Source organism: Anopheles gambiae, chromosome 3 (assembly GCF_943734735.2).
Source record: "Anopheles gambiae chromosome 3, idAnoGambNW_F1_1, whole genome shotgun sequence".
Classification (NCBI taxonomy): domain Eukaryota; kingdom Metazoa; phylum Arthropoda; class Insecta; order Diptera; family Culicidae; genus Anopheles; species Anopheles gambiae.
In genome coordinates this window covers 63,206,496-63,225,727 of record NC_064602.1, presented here as the reverse complement: position 1 = coordinate 63,225,727, position 19,232 = coordinate 63,206,496, and positions in this window count along the sequence as shown.

The window sequence follows — 19,232 nt, the reverse complement described above, 5'->3', positions numbered from 1 at the left end:
ACTACACGCAGATAAACGATTTCACATTGTCGATTTTGGATTTTGTTTACAATTCCGATATACATATTAATTCCGGTATATAATGGAACCCCTCATAACGAGTTCCCCTTATAACACAGCCCAGCGCTGATTTTCATCAACTTTCCGTTCCGCCGGCATCTATAACGCAAGCAGTGGATTTTGAACCAAACATGCATGTAGATAAAATTAGTGTTTTGCTGTAATTTCAACTCTACTCTGTTCATCAATACTGTTGTGTGTGGAATGAGGTTTTTATCAACTGCAATAATTCATAGAACACTATTATTTTACTTGCTCACTGCGGCTATTCATGCGAGAAGAGTACAGTTATTCATGCCAGAAGAGGCCTACGCCGGCATACGGGGCCTGCCACCGGGCTGAACGTGATAACGAATTTTTCAAATAACGAACAAATCTAAATTCAATACCAAGAATCGTTAAATACCAAGCTTTTTCCGAAAGAGGCAGGTATAAGGGTTGCAGGAAAAGTGTAAGGGAGGTGGCACATTAACACCCACTGCCAGTCCAAAAATTTTTAAAGTCATAAAAAAATCGAAAAAAGCCTTTGAGGGCCGTGCCTGAGAGTTTTACTGCACTTATCGACAGGTGGAGTAAATAAGCTAGTGTCTTCAATCTAATTGCTCCATTTTTATCCTCTTTATTTAACAATATTGGAAGATCTATTCAGCTTCGGCCGGGGAAGTGGGCAGGACTTTGACTTTAGTTTGTAGTGTACCTTCCTATAAAGCGTGTGTTTCACAAGTGTGAGGTGTATTTATGAGTGTTTTCTTGCATGTATTCTTGATCTGCTTGCTCATGAAGGCGATAATTTCGAGGTGAACTTGGAGGTGTCCGGTATGGTTTTGATGCATATAATAACATAAGTTTCGCATAATGAGTTTTTCGCATAACGAGTTAGCCACTGGAACGGATTAAACTCGTTATGAGGAGTTCTACTGTATTTACAATTCCTTTATTTATAACAACCGCTATTAATGTTTAGCAACAAAAGCATATTATTATCTCTTTCTACGGCAGCTCAGATTTAAATCAATACATTAAGACTTAAATCAATACATCCATGCTGGTGCGTTGTAGATTTATACAAGAATGTAATTTTTTTTCCGGAGAAATAAACATAAAACCTGGCGATATTATTTTTTGAACCAAAATTTATTGAAATGTAAGAGATATTAAAACAAAAAATTGGATAAATGTTTATTCAATCGCATAATGGCGATTATAAAAGGATCTTTTTGCTATCAAAATATGTTGCTTATAGATTTCAGTTTCTTTAATGTACTGGTCGTAAAGGTCCTATAGCATAAATTACGTGTTCTTGCAGTATAGAACAAAATGTTTGCAGCATGTTGCAGCACACTGTCCTTGAAATAGTCCCTCAAGCGTATACGACATGCATATATAACAAAGCTGTAATTTAGCATAGTCCAAAGAATAAGAATAACTGGTTGAATAACTAGCTGCGTTGTGGTGCTCTCATCGATTTATATTAACATCATTTTAACACACTTTCCGCGAGAAATGTCAACAAAATTGACAACCGATTGCAATCAAACATTGCACCAGCGCGACCGTACGTACTCTACAGCGACCGTACATTTCCAGCTCGTTCCTATTCCAACCCGATCCTCCCCCAAGCTGAACGTACAAACACATTCACAGATTCTACCTCCCTACGCCGCCCAGATAAGGAGCAGCAACAAAGCATTAATTACATTCAATTGCAGTTGCTCATTAAAGCAGTGACGTGTGTATCTGGGCGAGATCGGTCCGGCTTTCCCATCATTAAATGTGCGTACATCCTTCGGTGTTCAGCGATCGAGAATTGTTCGATTCCGGGAGTGCATAAGTGCACATTCCCGTAGCAATATGGGAACCGACCGATCGCTCTCTGACAATCTTTGTGTGTGTGTGTGTGTGTGTGTGTGTGTGTGTGTGTGTGTGTGTGTGTGTGTGTCGCGTGATTTTGACTTTTGATTTATTTCAAGTACAACAATTCCACGCACCGAGTTGTTTCTTGTATGCTGTTCCACGCGATTGATTATTATTCTGGCCGACGCACCGAGATGCCGGGCGTACGATATCACATCATCGAGCCCGACGTTGCATTTATCACACGCAATTATAAATTCCAGTACGCTCGTCCTTTTTTACCCCCAGTTTAGGTTATTTTGTGCCTTTTTTCTCCTTTTGTCTGTTTGACGATAGCCGATCGGTAGAGTCTTTTGTTTTTGTGATGACCCCAGTACTGTCCTTTCAATGCAATGCAAAGTGTGCTGCAACGATGCAACGACTGCAGTACAGTGGCAATATTATTCGTCATCGTAGTACGAGACACTTTCCAAAACAGCCTGCCGATTCCTGTGGCAGTGGTGCATTTGGGGCCAGCGTTGCATTTGGGGGCTTTGGAGTGATTATTTTCCGCACGGTGGAAAAACGATTCCGCGGTCGCGTCGCGTTTGCCTGGAAGCTATTAAATTATTTAATGCACGTCACCTTCTCGCGATAAGTCCCTTACCACTCCGCAAAACAGCCTCCTTCTAGTCCCCATTTCTGTTCTTCCCTTATGTTTGAGCGCGTGCATTTTTCACCATAGAAGGAAGCATCACGAAATGTGTCGCCAGCTTGTCTTCCATCGTTCGTCTGCCGATGTCCGATGCTGCTTTCCCTGCCGCGAAGTAGGTACACTTGCCCGCCGGACCTTAGGAAACTGCCTCCACACAAAGATCGATAGATGTCGTACCTGATGTGAGACAAACGTTATTTCATTTATTTTTCCTCACCCATTATTCCGTACCGCATTCGCTGTCAACGGCGTTTTTGTTTGTGTGTTTGATTGCTTACTGTTATCAGTGCCCGAATGCACTTGTCACACGGGGGGATGGGCTACCGCGGGAGCGGGCTGAGAAGGCGCACAACATTAAAATGCTTGGTGAAATGCAACTCACGTTTGCCCGGGAGGATTCCTACAGTTTGCTGCGGGAAATCGAGCTGCCGATGGCTTTCACCAGTCTTTATTCTACCACGAATTGAGCTCACTTATTTGCAGCCACTGGGGTTTGCAGAATCGAGGACTCTATGGGTTCGGAGCTGGTGCTGTTATTTCGCCAGTTGTGCCCCGTGGGGAAAATGGGAATGTGATGCCCTCGGGGCTGTCGTTTTTCTTAGTAAATCGTTCACAGCAAACATGGGAAACGAGTGTACCTGGTTAGACATCGTGGCAACGTGCCCAAGCTTTGATTTTTGAGCAGCCTTGAGCAGCATAACGTTTAACAATATAAAGATTGACCCATTGAATACCTTTTTGATATAAAAAGTGGTTTTCAGGGTATGAACCAATAAAGCATCCTATTTTGTGCGTCTGTTAAAGAAACCTCACCTTCATTGGTTTTATAGAAACATATTTATTGCTTGAAATACACAAAATTTTATATAAAGAATGTGATAGACTAGTGAATTTAAATAATCTAGAGAATTTAGTTAAAAATGTTCACTGTTAAAAAATTGTCATCAATTTGCCTGTTTTGTTCATGTTTCTATTTTAAATTTAAGAGAAATTTTTCAATCTACATGTCTGAAAAAAACACAGAGTTTTAGTTGCATCCATTCTATACGTCCAAATCGTTATTTTGGTTATTTTATCGTTCATTGTTATTTGAAAAAGTAACATACTTATCAATTATATGAAATTTGACTGCCTTTGAGGTAATAATAACTCTTCCAATCGTAACTAGCTCTTAGACCGCACCCCATATCGCTTTGGTGTAATTTTATGCACTTATTTTTCTTGCCGGCATATGAGAAAACTTTTCTTCCCGCTTCCCACTTTGTGATGTCTTCGGTATTTCTGCTGAAAAGCTCTTGTTCCGTTCACCAGACCGCAACACACTCCATCTTTGCACCCCAACTGAGCCGGTATTGTCTCGAGAACTGTTGATCGAGATGTGATGCAATGCAATTCACGCATCATTGCACCCTCTCGTTCAACGTACGATGAGGAAGAGCTAACGATGGATCGATGTTCGTGATATTTTAGAGAAAACGCGCTTTTTCTCACTCTTGATGCAGTTTCAGGCAAAAGCTTTGCTAGCTCTTGCTGCAACGTGTTCAAGAGAAAATTCATCTAACCCTTCCTTTCGTTTCCTTTCGTTGCTTGCAGTAGCGAAATGCATTTTCAATGTGACCTCATTCATTATCACGCACAGTATCGATACCTCCACCACCACCACCACCGCCTTCATTGCTGCGGTTGAGGTTTACAGCAGCCTTCCCTTTTTCCCAGCAAACGGTCCCGTAGATCGAGTTCTGCAGCATACAAAAACCAGCTCATGCCAGTGGTCATGTCGCTAGAGTACATCTATTGAATCGTTGATCATTCGTCGCGATCTCGTTTGAAGCTGGAGCTTGCGGTAAGTATCAACCACAGACATACGGGAAGCAGCGTGGGAAACTGTATTCCTTAAAGAGTCCGTGTCCAAGCTGGAAGGGTGTTTGCTGTTATACACCCGGGAGTGCACAGTTCCAGGAACGCACCCCATAGAGAGTTGGAAATCATGTTTTGAAGTGAACGAAATAACCAATGCATCTTCACAGTTCATAAAAAACTATGACTTTTCGAATGAAATAAGTAAAAATAAAAATAAAATATTTCGTGAACGGTCAATTATCATGTTTGATAAATGTATACCGGGTTTTTTTGAAAATATAAATTAGAAAAAAAATCAAAAACATGTGTAACACATGTTTCATGATACTTTATTTTATTACTCATTTCGTTGTTTTCATATTAGACTGCCACTTATGTTGTGCTGTGTGGATTTTTTAAATAAAATCATCGATTTTTCAGTACCATATTTAGCTCATCTTATATGCCAGCTATCACCACAGTTTCGTTGTAAAATCTTTTTATCTTAACCGAGATAAGTATGTTATGTATTGCAAGGCTGTCGTTGCGTGATTCATCAATAAAGACATCGCCTGAATAGAGTCTAAAGATTTTAACTTGTCGCTCACATTATGTCCGTGGCAAAAGATCCTCTTTCGATAATAATCTCGTTTTTCTATTTATCGTAATTGATCTTAAATTTTCGTGTGGCTTCATGTCATAAAAACCATGTCTTCTGTAATAAAGAATGTCCTGCAATGAGAAATCCTGCACAATATAAACCAAGGTTGGTGAAAGGTTCTATTATATATTTTCTATAAAGCAGTTTGTTTATGATATTGTACTGTGCTATTGAATTAACTTTATTCTACTTGATACAAGGTTTTCCAAGTCACTTTCGAATTTAAACATTGTTATTCAACGCATGCAAAATGTTGTTCTACATCGATCCGACATTTCATTTCCATCACATTTTTTTAACTTCTACAGCATGATTTTGAACACCTCAAGCTGGATTGAGTTTGACAGTTCTTTGTTATGTGTTGAAAATCATGTTTTGAAACAAATAAACCATTTGATAGGTGTTCAAAAACATCTTGGATGCGGTGAAGAACAATGTTTACATTCGTAACTGACTTGGAAAATCCTGTAAAACATACATGCTTAATACAGGCTGGCAATGTGAAATTGATTAATTTTGTTTCTGTCACAACATTCAAACCACATTGTATGTATGGTAAGTGTTCCAATTGTGGCTATAGTATATCATCATGATACCGATGATACTCATGTTAAAATAAGTAGTGGGTAAAATATCAATATGTTCTAAAATGTGTTTACCACAAGAACTTTTCTTAATTTTTACCCAATGATTAAAGAGATTGTAGAAAATTTTGTGTAAATGTTAAGTTCACAGTTAAATAACTATATGAACACCATTAAATACGTTAAATTAATAGTATCAAATCTCCGTTTTCTAACACTGGTTGTGTTAAAAGTCATTTTACTCATAACTGATGCCATAAACACATACTTACACTTTAGATTGCGAAAATAACAACGAAAACCCCGACTTATTAACTTGTACTGTACGCACAACCACTGAAAAGAGCATTGTGAACAAAGCATCCATGATATACTGAAATAATTGGTGTTGCTATGTTAAGTTTAATTATGGACATTAGGGAAATTATGCACATTTTCGATGAAATGTTGGTAATTTTTAATCATGAACCAATATAATGATTTTAAGATAAAAATATAGTTAGGAGCTTGAACATCGCAAATATCCAACAGTGCTGGTCTTAGCAAATTTGTAAGAGATGCCAAATATCTTAGCAACACATGTTATAAGGGTTATATTTAACAGACAGAAGTGGCCAGCACAAAACTAATGAAGACAATGGAGGATAAAGGATGCGCTCCTAATCAGTCGGATTTGGATTGATTTGAATCCGACTGCTTTCGGATTCGAATCCGGATCAACTCCGGAGTTTGTGGGAGGTAGGGCTGTTTGGGATGGAATAATGTTCAACCTTTTTAAGTTGATGGGTAAATTTCACCATCATTTGCCAATTATTCAAAACAATCAACTCATAACTACACTTCCTAATTGACATTCCTTTATCTGCACTATACAGTGCCTCTATACTCTATATATCCACTTAGCTACAAGCTCTAAGTTTCCTGTTAACTTTCCGATTTACCTATCAGAGACTCACGATTTATTGTTAGATTCAAGAAATAATTTGGATTCAATAAATTTATTTGAACTTTTTAACAAGGTATTTCAAAGCTGCTTAAAATTTTTTTATAATTTTTTTGATAAATATTTACATTATGTGTACTGATTGTGGAAACGGGTAAAACATATGCGGAAAACTTTTATTAAATAGTTTAAAGAGTCCAAACGTAGGAAGCAAACCATAAATCAGGAGAATTATATATATATAAAAAAAAAAAAAAAAAAAAAAAAAAAAAAAAAAAAAAAAAAAAAAAAAAAAAAAAAACAGGAAACCATGGAAGACCCAGAATACGGTTTATTGTCGGTACGCACATAGACCATCGAATTTTTCCTCACATGCTATGAATACAGCAATGTTGGCTAGGAGCTGGGATTGTTTGTAAGCTTAGTTTTGAAGTGTAACTATTTTGCTATACAAATTAAGGATGGTAGTAAAAACGGATTCAATAGGAGCCATTTGGATTCGATCGGAGTAATCCGGATTCATTCGGAGCCAAATGAATCTGTATTCGTTCGAATCAGTCAGATTCGAAGCCATATTTATTTTTCGGATTAAGGAGTCGGATCCGGATTAAGAATGTCGAAGTCGGAGTAGATTCACGAATCCAATCCGGAGCTCCCATCACTACAGGCCGAACGCACAACTTCATTCGGAATTTTGTCCCAAATCTTCTCCAAACGATGCTTGAATTCGTGTTAACTCAAATGTTAAAAACTTGTATCATAAAATATAATTAAAATGTTGTCAATTTTTCGTAGCAAATATCGCAAAAACTAAATAGCTTCAATGGCTTCAAATCGGGAAAAGCTTCAGGCCATTCAGATGAGCTGATGAAATTCAAAGCAAATTCTCCTTACGCTATTCCCGGACCATTAAGAGCTGGAGCTAAAATCTATTTATTGCAAGAACTGTTGTAGTTCATGTGGCATAAAATAAAGTATTTTAGCGCAAGGGTTCAAATGACTTTTGACAACATGTTGCAAGTAGTACTCCTGCTTAGTTTTACGCTTCGGTCAATAAATCGCAATGTTAGGTTACCTTTTGCCGATACAGCTCTCCAAACTAACTCAGCTGATGCATTTTGACATCGTTTGGCTGCTATTTAACGACTATTATATCACAAAGATGCTCCTTCGATACGATCATTTTGCTTTTTCAAAGATACCTCCAGCGTAATCTATTTTCGTCCTCAAAACCAGCGTGCATACGAAGGGTGGGGGGGGGGGGAAGGGGTGTGGGGAGGGTACATAAAGAGAGACAGAGGAGAGCAAATGCGAAACATCGGTGATGCCGAGCATAAGTGAGGCAACGAAGGATGCCTGAGCTATGGAACGACGGGCTTCCAGAGTTTCAAGACCCAGAAGCCTACATTTATTCTCGTACGACACTTCCCTACCTCCCTCTAATTTCCAGCAATATTCGAACGTTGTCCTCACGATTGCATAGTGCAGGGATTTAAGACAAACTGGGTGTGACAAACAGCAACACTTTTTAAAGTGCCGAGGGTTCTTCTAGCATTGCAAATAGTATGGTTCAAATGAACGGGCAAGGATAAACCACTATCCAGCTGTAATATGTTTGATGGCTGTTACGGTCGCCATGTGGTATGTTTTGTGATTGTTACGGTATGTTCGATTTTGGGACGGTTGCCATGTAGTAACTTTGAACTCGCGTTGGTCAGGGTGGCCTTCGTCATCGTTTGCCGAATTAAGTAGAACTGAGGTGGATACTGTATCGAAGCGGACGTTCGACACTTGATCGTCCAGGCGATCATAGAAACCTTTAGGAGGTTTCCCTTACTGGAAACGTTGGAGTTTAGAGGCCTTACCTTGGGTAGGGGGACATAACTAAACTCTTTAAATGAGAACTCGATAGATGTAGGATGGGCATAGTCCTATCCTGACAGTCCGAACGAATCTGACTTGCCATGATCGGAGTTGGTTTTATTTATACTCAAATGAAGTTAAGGATTTCTCACATTTGGTTCCGGGTTGTATGTTGGAAAGTTATTGTTTTCACTAAGCTAGTTACGTTTGTCATTTGTTGATAAGAACGATGTTTCTTGTCACTAGGTTCCTGTTTTGGGTTTAATGCTTCTACTGTTCCTGCTTTGGGTTATAAAGCATAAACTGTTCCTGCTTATGTTGTACGTTTCGGTTGGTTCTGTTAAGTGTGTCACAATTGTTTTTATATGAACGGTGTGGCCTGAGCTCTTCCGGGTGTGTATGGTATGATCTGATTTACTGAATGTGTTATAATGAATGTGTTACAATGGTGTGACTTGGCTTTCCAAAGTGTGTTACTATGTGTCTATGGCTGATAGTGTGTATTACAATATGTTCTGTATAGCAGATATGCTACACAGCCATACATCAAGATACTTAATAATAATGACCCTGGTCACCATTACACCATCTATAGTATAACGGTGTAACATGGGAGTACGGGATCCAATGAACGATAAAATGTTACACTTATCAGGACAGAGGGACAAAGAATTTCTCGTGCACCATGATGATAAATTACTAAGGATAATTTGAAGGAAATCACAATCATCACGACCTGATATAGGGTAAAAGATCTTTAAATCATCTGCGTAACAGAAGAAACAATCAGAGGAAAGAACTGAATATACATCATTAATCAACAGGGCGAACAATAAAGGACTGAGAACGCTGCTCTGAGACACACCATTTGGTACAAAAAAAGAGGATAATTTGTCCTTATATTTAACACGATAAGCACGGTTACTTAAAAACAGTAACGTATTGAAGTCGAGTATCATTTGGCTCTAAAGCTCTTCAAAATAGGGTGAAGGATACTTCCAGCTGTGCTGCATCATCAGATCGAAATGATCTGAGAAGAGAAGTTTGTTATAAATAGATTCACTATTGTTAAATGTTGTAATCCTCCAGTAATGCTAATATTACCGGATCCCAAATCACCACTAGTTGGAATTTAATAGATAGGAATAAGCTAAAAAGAGCATCATCCAGCGCAACCGCTTTCTCGAGAAACTGATTCAATTATTGCAGACTGTATAAATAATATTCACCGCAGGTATCGAAGTTGTTGAGGATACTGTTCGGATCTTCCTGCAATATGAGGTAAAGTCATGGAAGTTTCTGTCTTCTTCTTCTTTGGCTCAACAACCGATGTCGGTCAAAAGGCCTGCCTGTGCCCACTTGTGGGCTTGGCTTTCAGTGACAAATTGATTCCATAGCAGGATAGTCAGTCCTACGTATGGCGGCGCGGTTTATTTGGGGATTGAACCCATGACGAGCATGTTGTTCAGTCGTACGAGTTGACGACTGTACTACGAGACCGGCTCGGAAGTTTCTGTCTACTCTTCAATATTCCTCTAGGACCCACAAAATGATTCGATTCTCCTATTCCCTACCACTTTTTATAAATTTATTTCCTTCGAGAATTATGTGTGCGAGGCGTATAACAAACAAAGGGGCCCTTCACGATTCTAGTCAGTTTTTTGTATGGAGTTTGACAGTTTTAGGCTGAAATCATGTGAACACTCCAAACCAAATTTGAATATCACTTTTTGACAGGATGGGTGAAAACTTTTGTTCAAACAAGCTTTCTTGTGGCTTGACGAATACTCAAAACACTCTTAAAATCTTCATTCAGTAGCAGACACGATACAAATCAGCCTTCTAAATTCATACACCTTGGGATAAGCCCACCTGTATATTATACCCACTTAGATAGCTGCAAGAAAACTGCTATACAATGCAAACAGCTGACAGGCTGAAATTTCAGCTTTCAACTTACAACGGAAAGGGCCCCAAAAATGAAAAACATGATGATGATGATGATGATGATGATGATGATGATGATAAGTCCCACCTCTTACCCCAACACAGGTTTGCGAAGGACGGAAGTATCTTTACGATAATATTACTCTAAGGTAGTTTTTGAACAAAATAAAAATTTACGAGCAAGTCGTGGCATCGGACGTCATTCGAAAGAATCCACTAAGTCATACACACACCCAAGACGACCGACGTAGTTTCATCAAGAAAAAACGGGTCAACTCCATCGACCACATCAGGACATAACTGCGACATGCATATGGCCAGTTCCACTGGTGCCAACACCGGCTCCAGGGCACTACCTTCCGAAGTAGCAGAACCTAATGTATTGGAAATTATCAGGACACACTGCAACATGCATATGGCCAGTTCCGCTGGTATCAACCATGACACCAGGGTACTACCTTCCGAAGCAGGAGAACATAATGAATCTGGAATTGGCCACTTACAATCACCAATGAGTGAATCTCGCTGTGACCTCCCAGACATGCAGACAGCAAACTCTCCTAAACTAAATCCGATTGTCCACTTGTACGCGCGCGTGTCTCAAACTTATGTTGTCTCTTTCTTATATATTTTTTCTAATTTGTTTTCATATATCAAGAAAAATCTTATCATCATCATCAAGCTCATGATGACAAGTGCAGTTGTACATAACATAGTGAGGACATAGGACTTCTACACAAATATGACATTACACAGTTTATTTAACATATGCCGCACACTTACGTTTGAAGTCTGGCAATTTACTCGCATTCTTGATTTCTCCGGGTAATCTGTTGTACAATTGAATCGCCTTGAAAAACAAAGAGTTTCTGGCACCATGTGAATGTAAGTTGGAAACCCTCGGCTCATTTGCTCTGCGTGTACAGTGTCGATGAACATCAGATCCTCGATCAATGCGTTCCCCTAAATACCCTGGCAAAAGGCCCCGAAAAGTTTAAATATAAAGGTCATGGTTTGATGTACAATCCTCAGCTCTACAGACATCCACTGAAGAATATCTAGCATAAAAAAAGACGACGTACGTCGGCCACACCCCAAAACTAACCGCATAATACGATTTTGCAATCTCTGAAGCCTGTTAATTTGTCCTTTATTGCCAAGAAATAGAATCGACGAGCAAATATCAAAATGTGGTGAAATCAGTGACCTGTAGAGGTTAACTATCCCAAAAAAAATTGAGGTCTTTTTCCACCCTACTAATCACCCCACACTTTGATGCCACTTTAGCGATGACCCAGTCTATGTGAGTGTTGAACTTCAATCTGTCGTCTAAAATAACCCCCAGATATTTAACCTGACGGGCTCTTTCGATTGGTTCCGTATTTATCACGATGGAATGGGGACTGTCTAATACACTAGCAGTCATTACCATGTTACTAGTCTTCTTAACGTTTAATGCTAGCTTTTTGTACCTAATCCAACCATCCAGAGCGTTAAAATCGAAATTAATCAGAGACTCTGCTTGCTTGATGTCTTTGTGCGAGATAAACAAAACAGTATCATCGGCAAAAAGATTGATCTCACAAGACTTCAAAACCTGTTTCATGTCATTGATATACATTATACACAAAATTGGTTCAAGAACACTTCCTTGCGGAACTACAAGGGTATTTTCTATAGGCTCTGATACAGAGTTTCCAAATATAGTTTTCTGAGTTCTGTCTTTTAAATAATGTTCGAACCAATTGAGTTCTTTCCCCACGATACCAAAACGCCTTAAGGTCTGCAGCAATAACGGTCTTGATATAGTCTCAAATGCTCGTTTTAGATCCAAGAAAACGGCAACTATCGATTCCTTTCGATCCATCAACACCTTCCACCTCGCCAGTACAAGATTTAACAACCCAATAGGGACAGGGGCGGATTTAGGGTTTTGGGGGCCCTAAGCGTTAAAGGAGTGGAGGCCCCCGGTTGGTGTCGAGGGGGGGGGGGGGGGTGCATCTTGTTGCATTAGGTTTTGAATCAAACACACTTTCATGGTTTGCTGACGGGGGGGGGGGGGGGGTGCTCAGAATCCCTGTACTGGGCCCCTATAGTTTATGAGTCCCTACACCCATGGGGCCCTATCTAGCACAGAAGCTCTTACTGAGACTACTGTACACACTGTTCTATATGCTGGAATTACCATACACGGGGCCCCTACATTGACGGGGCCCCTACATTGACGGGGCCCCCCGCGGCCACTGTCTGCGTCTACACGCGAGGTCCAAAACAGCCGAAGTCATACAAAATCATGAAAAAGTCTGCGCCCTTTAAAGTTAAACGAGCAAAGTACGGGGCACAAGAAATCACACATCCTTCCACAGTGAAAGTTCTGGACAGACTGAGGATGCCTAACACCCGGATGAGTGTGATAGCAGAAAAATCATGGGATATCGAGAGAGATGGGTAATCTCGGTTCAGCGGAATACGCATGCAGATGCATGCTTGTGTGTCACTCGAAGGATATCGGTTTCCCCCCAGCCAACAATTTCCGAAGGCGCCCCGTGTAAATATTTTTTACTTTAAGCTTTCCTTAAGTTTTTACACTAGCAGCAGCTAAAGTAAAAACTTTCAGCACGGCACAAACCGACGCAAACATTCAAATGCTTGGATTGCTCGTCCTGCTTACGCATACATTTGTATTTATCCCTCCCCTTATATTTTCGGATTGCTGGCACACTCACACTCTGTATACGGCAGGATGCTTCACCCCTTCCAAATGCTGCGGTTGCTTTCTATTACCCTTCCCCTCGTTCTTCCTTCTACCCTTTGCGCTAGGATATCCTCGACTGGTGCTGCGCGTGTTCAGCCGGCGCCTGTCTGGAAATGACGTCACGGACTGGTGCTGCGCATGTTTAGCCGTATCCTAGGCGTCCTTGAAGTGCGCTCTTCTACGAAAGAGCTGTAATAAAATCTGTTGATGAAAATTAACCAATAATTAATCCATGTTTTTTATAACAAACTAAACAATATTTTGCACATAGGATTATAGAAACGCTTACCTTTATATTTTAAAACCGGACACCGTTTTCCTTCTGTCGATCGTTTTGCGGGATGTTGGCAACCGTCGATTAACATGCGCGTGCACTGTAACTTTTTAGACGACAAGCGTTAGTTGAATGTATCCATTGAAGCACACACGAGAATAAGAAACTTACCTTAGAAATTTACAAGGATAAATCAATCCATATTTGAAGAAGAAGGAACACGGCACAAAACGTAAACGAGCAAAGTACGGGGCACAAGAAATCACACATCACTCCAACACATCCTTCCACAGTGAAAGTTCTGGACAGACTGAGGATGCCTAACACCCGGATGAGCGCGATAGCAGAAAAATCATGGGAGATCGAGAGAGATGTGTAGTCTCGGTTCAGCGGAATACGCATGCAGATGCATGCGTGTGTGTCACTCGAAAGATATCGGTTTCCCCTTTCCCGTTTTTCGTTCATAGGCCACACGATCGGCGTTGTGCCGTCCAAAATCTAGAGAAAGAAGACATGCTCTCTCGCTTTGGCACACAGGAAAGTTTTCCAATAGCTTCGGTTTTACTGGTTGGGGCCCTTCTCCCGTTTTTCGGTCATAGGCCACACGATCGGCGTTGTGCCGTCCAAAATCTAGAGAAAAATGACATGCTCTCTCGCTTTGGCACACAGGAAAGTTTTCCAATAGCTTCGGTTTTGCTGGTTGGGTTTGTTCCGGCGTCCTCGTGAAGTTTACCGAGCCGAAACGAATAGTTGTGTTCGATAAACATGTGTGCGTATCAGGTAGCAGCATTTGTACTGCTTACCTGCCGTATGCCGCTGTGATACCGAGCGAGACGCATAGACAACGCATCAAAAGGAAATGTGAGAAATTTTTCTGTGTCTCTTTTGCCTTGTCCTTGCCTTTAGATCCTGATGAGTGAAGCATGCACACCTTTTGGGTACGTTCGTGGTATAAGCTCTGCCTCTCTCATGTTAATGGTGAAGATAGAATCGTATGCCATCGGCTCTGCATTCGGGCGTGGGCAGGCCCGTGGACGCCGTCTGTTCGCACGCACTCAGTCCGCGCACCGTTAAGTCCGCCACTGAATAGGGAGGCAAAGAACACACTATTAGTTTTATACTTTTGATTATCCATCTTCGTTTCAAATTATTCATCTACTATAAATTTGTTGTTACTAAAGTTTGGTACAAATTTGCTAGAAACCAGCTTTCTAATTTAAAACAAATGACTTATGTACATATTAAGGCAGACACTGTAAAACGATAAATAATATTTTTGATTCATTTATCATGAAAGCTTTTAGAGTTTTTTTCGTTTTTTGTTTTACTATTACTTTAAAAAATCATCATTGCAAAAATCTGCTAGGCAATAACGTTACCATAAGAATGATCTTCATCAGGAAAATAAGATTAATTTAGCAAACGCAGTGGTTGGCTAACTTTGCTACTGCAAGAAGTAATTCTGTAGAAAGGCTCATAGAGTTCCACACGAAGAGAAAACAATTGTAAAACTAGCTCAAAATGTGGACAAATGTCAAAAAAAGATTATCCAATCTTTTAGTTTTTACACTTCACGAATCTTTGTCGATTACAAATATTGTAATGTAAACAAACTAATCAAAACAACACGGGTTTCAGTGGTAAGAAATGCACAATGTTTCACCACTTGAACATAATTTTCTATTAAATAAATAAATAAATAAATAGATAACTTTGGCCTTGGGAGCAATCGACAACAATGTGTTCAAACACGAAAAACCACAGTATTTATCTAAGCCTGACAAATGATTCATGTTATCCAACCAGCGAAAAATAGCATGGATTTCTCAAAAAAGATTGCGACTAAACGACGTCCGCCCTATCCGCAAAAGGCGGTTTTCGCCGCGATTTCCGACCAAGCGAAAATGTTTTTTTGACGATTTGTATGGAGCGAAGATACACACCCAAATTATGGTCACAAATTTTGGATGGGAAGTTTATGGTTCTGACTTAAGTCATATGGCTCTGGCACACCGAATGCTGTACCAATTCGTGCACGTTGATGTGTCACGCTATAAGGAAAGCGTTTTGTGATTAGCACAACCACAAACACAGTATTATGATCCATGTAGATTTAAGAAACATGGTGGTAAACGTTTTACGCGGATGAGCAACAATTAAATGCCGCATATTGTATACCCCAAACAGCGGAATGCTTTTAATCGTCACTCTGCTGCTCTATTCAACATGCGTATCGACTCATTTGACGCAGTCGATCATCACAACGAGACCGGTTCCTACGAGGCCATACGAGATCGATTCCCATCCGGACCATTCCTCCGAGAGCATGAACCGACTATCCGATAGCTTGATTTTAGTTAGGTTAAGAAGCCGTTTCAGCCCGGTCCACAGCATTGTTCGTTACGTCAAAGAAAAAGAAGAAAATTTATACGGGAGCTGTGGGGTCTTATTAGCCACGGGTTGTAATCAATTATGTGGTTCCAAGGAGCGCTAATATGTGGTCAGCGGAGCGCCAGGTAGTTCGGCAGGTACCATTCCGACTCGTGGGAACAGCAATTTGGAATGGAATCGCACCTCCCAAATGATCCGGATGGTTCCGACCCGGTAGGTCGGCCCGCATCCAGTGGCGTATTAGCACGAGTGGAGGCCCTAACCGGACACACGAAAGTTGACCATTCGAATGTGTCGAGCGAGAAGTTGTGTGAGGAATTCTAAACCAGAGAAGGATTGCGAAGCACTTTTACTTCCGAGTTTTACGCTCTCCTCTGGCCCAACGCGGCCGCTTAGTTTGCGTACTGGTTAAACCGCCCCTGCCTGCACCTTACTATTGTTAGCCTTAAGCACGGCAAATACAGTTTACATTTTACATTTAGTTTACATGTACATCCTAAACTATGCTAGCCTTATTAAACAGCAACACGAATAAAAAGGAAATAAGAGTGAAAGGAGTAAGGAAAAGGGGGGCAAACAAGAGCGACAGGAGGAGCGGGAAGGGTGATAGTCGAAGAGGTGAGATGAAAAGATGAAGGCGTGGGTTGCGTGCAGCAGTGCGTATTGTTCCTGAGCGACGATGGGTTCTAAACAATGGGGAACGAGAGTGAAGCGAGCTGAAGGGGGCATATAGGAACGGGAAGGACATACAGGAAGGGAGCAACATACATTTTTTGTAGGTCGATGTTCTTCCTACCAGCCACACTTTGGAAAGAAATTTCTGTCAAAAATGAAATCGAAAGTATGGTTCACATCAATCTTATGATCGAAGAATCGTAGAAAGTTTCTTTATCTTTATTTCATTTGACACAACAGCCATTGCTTTGCTACCTGCCTCAATCACTCTTGGGCGTGGATCTCCTGTTTTTCTTCTTCTTTGCATAACACCCTGCGCGGTCATGCCGGTCTACGGCGGCTGCCGGATAGTTAGCCCTTGGTACGAGAGACGGTTCTCACGAGGATTGAACCGAAGACGAGCATGTTGTTAATTCGTGCGAGTTGTCTTTACCTGTTACTAATTGGTTTTCTGGGACAGCGGGATAGCCAGTCCTGGGCCACTATGGCCACGCAACGGGGCTTGAACCTAGGACGGGGAAGTTGTTGTGTTGTGTTCGGGTAGCACGACAACGAGGGGCAGCCGAAACCAGCCAAGCCATCCATAGAATGCGAGGACGCGTAGAGCAGCTTGGCGCGTGGCTCCGGCTGCACCATCGGCATTTGAGGCTCCCGGGGGGGCCGGTCGCCACAGCCAATCCCCGACCCCAGCCGCGGGGCTATCGACAATGCATGCAGCATAAACGTCCCTTACGCATCCTGCGTCAATCGCCAGGACAGCGACGGGCTAGAACACAACTTTCTATGCCATCCTCCAGGCAGCGACATGGCCGCGCAGCACCATCCGCAACGATAATGCGTCTCCAAAAAAGGCGAGAGAAGGAGCAAGCCAGGCAAAGCGAGCGATGCGTGCGTCAGCCAAGCCGGGGCGGGTCGCTCCTCGCTTACAGCATCGAGCAAGAGGCGGGAGAGACGTTCCTTTTTCTCTTCCGAACAGTAGACCCCGGTAATTTGAATTAAAAGAGTACACCATGGTGGGTAAATCCTAACCTTCAATCCGGTGGGGTGGAGAGAGCGTGGGAAGAGGAACGTGGGGGTGGAAGAAGATTGGAGGGTTTGTACATTATTAAAGAAAAAAATAATGGAAAGACAATATGTGTTTAATGAAATCCCTCATTTTAATATTTGACCTTCCGTTGACTTTAACTAAGCATTGGTTGGCTTAACATGAGCGGACTAGTGCATTGAATGATCTTTTGTTTGAATTGTTTTTTTTTTGCACAAGCGCAACTAACTGCACTAACACACAATATAAAACCACTACGAAGCATGCATTCAATCGATCCGGCAAATAGCTCGAACGGTAAATCGATTCCATCCACACGACAACTTGCTCGTTGATCAAATCCAGATTCGAACGACGGCGCTCTAGCCAATGCGCAATGCATCAGCGGCCAAAAAAAAACGGGAAGGAAAAAAACAATAACCCCAAGTCAAGCGCGCTCACACAAGGTCTAGCATTCGCCAATAACTGCTGGGAAAACGAAGGAGGTGGGGAAGGACGTCACTGAAAACGCGTATGATCTGGTAGAACGGATAAAGAAGACAGCAGATCATCACGGGACTTCTCGACGGTCGTATTGACTCTCCGTCACTACTGGCTGCCATCAACCTGTACGTTCCGGCCAGGCCGCTCCGGACTCGGGCAATGTTGGCCCTCGACGACCGTAGAACGCAATTTGGCTCCTCTGACCCGTTCCTACTCATGTGCCGTGCTTTCAACGAAGTCAGCGACGCTTTTGAGCCGAGGATTTCGCCAACTGAGTTTAATGATCGTGTTTCTGTGTTAAATTTGGTTCCATAGTGCACATTTTTATGTTCTATGTTATTGTAATCCATTGTAAAGAACTCATTGTAAAACATTGCTAAAATGGTTCGAGAGGGCATTATTGTCCATCAATAGACAAATAAACATAAACATAAACATAAACATAAACAATTACCGACCAGGAAGGAGTAAGGGGGAGGGCATTATTATTTTTTTTCTAGCCATCCATAAAATTTATTTTTGTGGCTGCTATTTGATACAACAAACCTGGGAAATCCGCCACAATTTTTGCCATAAAACCCGTCTAAAAAAGTTCGCTTGGTCGAGTAACCTCTTAAACTGGACACGATGTCCACACGACGTCCGAAATCTTCAATTTTGCGGCTAGGGTCAATTTTGCGGCTAGGGCGATTTATTTAACGCCCTACGGTATGCAATTCAATGACCGCTGGAAATACGGCTTTTTGGCCACTAGGTGTCGCTATACTGGAGCCCACTTGATGAGCAAAATTGAGCAACATTGAGCTCAAGTTAGCGGTTTTCCAGTAAGGAGCACTATTGTTCAATAAACTAAAGAATAGTAGAACGCTCATGATTAAAGGATGTTTCAATATTCCTTATGAAACTAGCAACAACAGCATCTTGCCCAATTTCTAACAGTCATTACATGCCCCATAGCTGCTTCATTTTTAAGACATGGAACACTCGTAATACATTATAAAATCTTAAACAATACACAATGATATACCGAAACGAATCCGAAATCCTTGGAAAAAACTGCGAAACATCTCAGCACCCTTTACACAATGCGTTTTATTTTTTTCATATATATTAAAAAATAAAATATTGCATCTTAAACTCGAGAGCCTGTAAAGTTCAGTATAA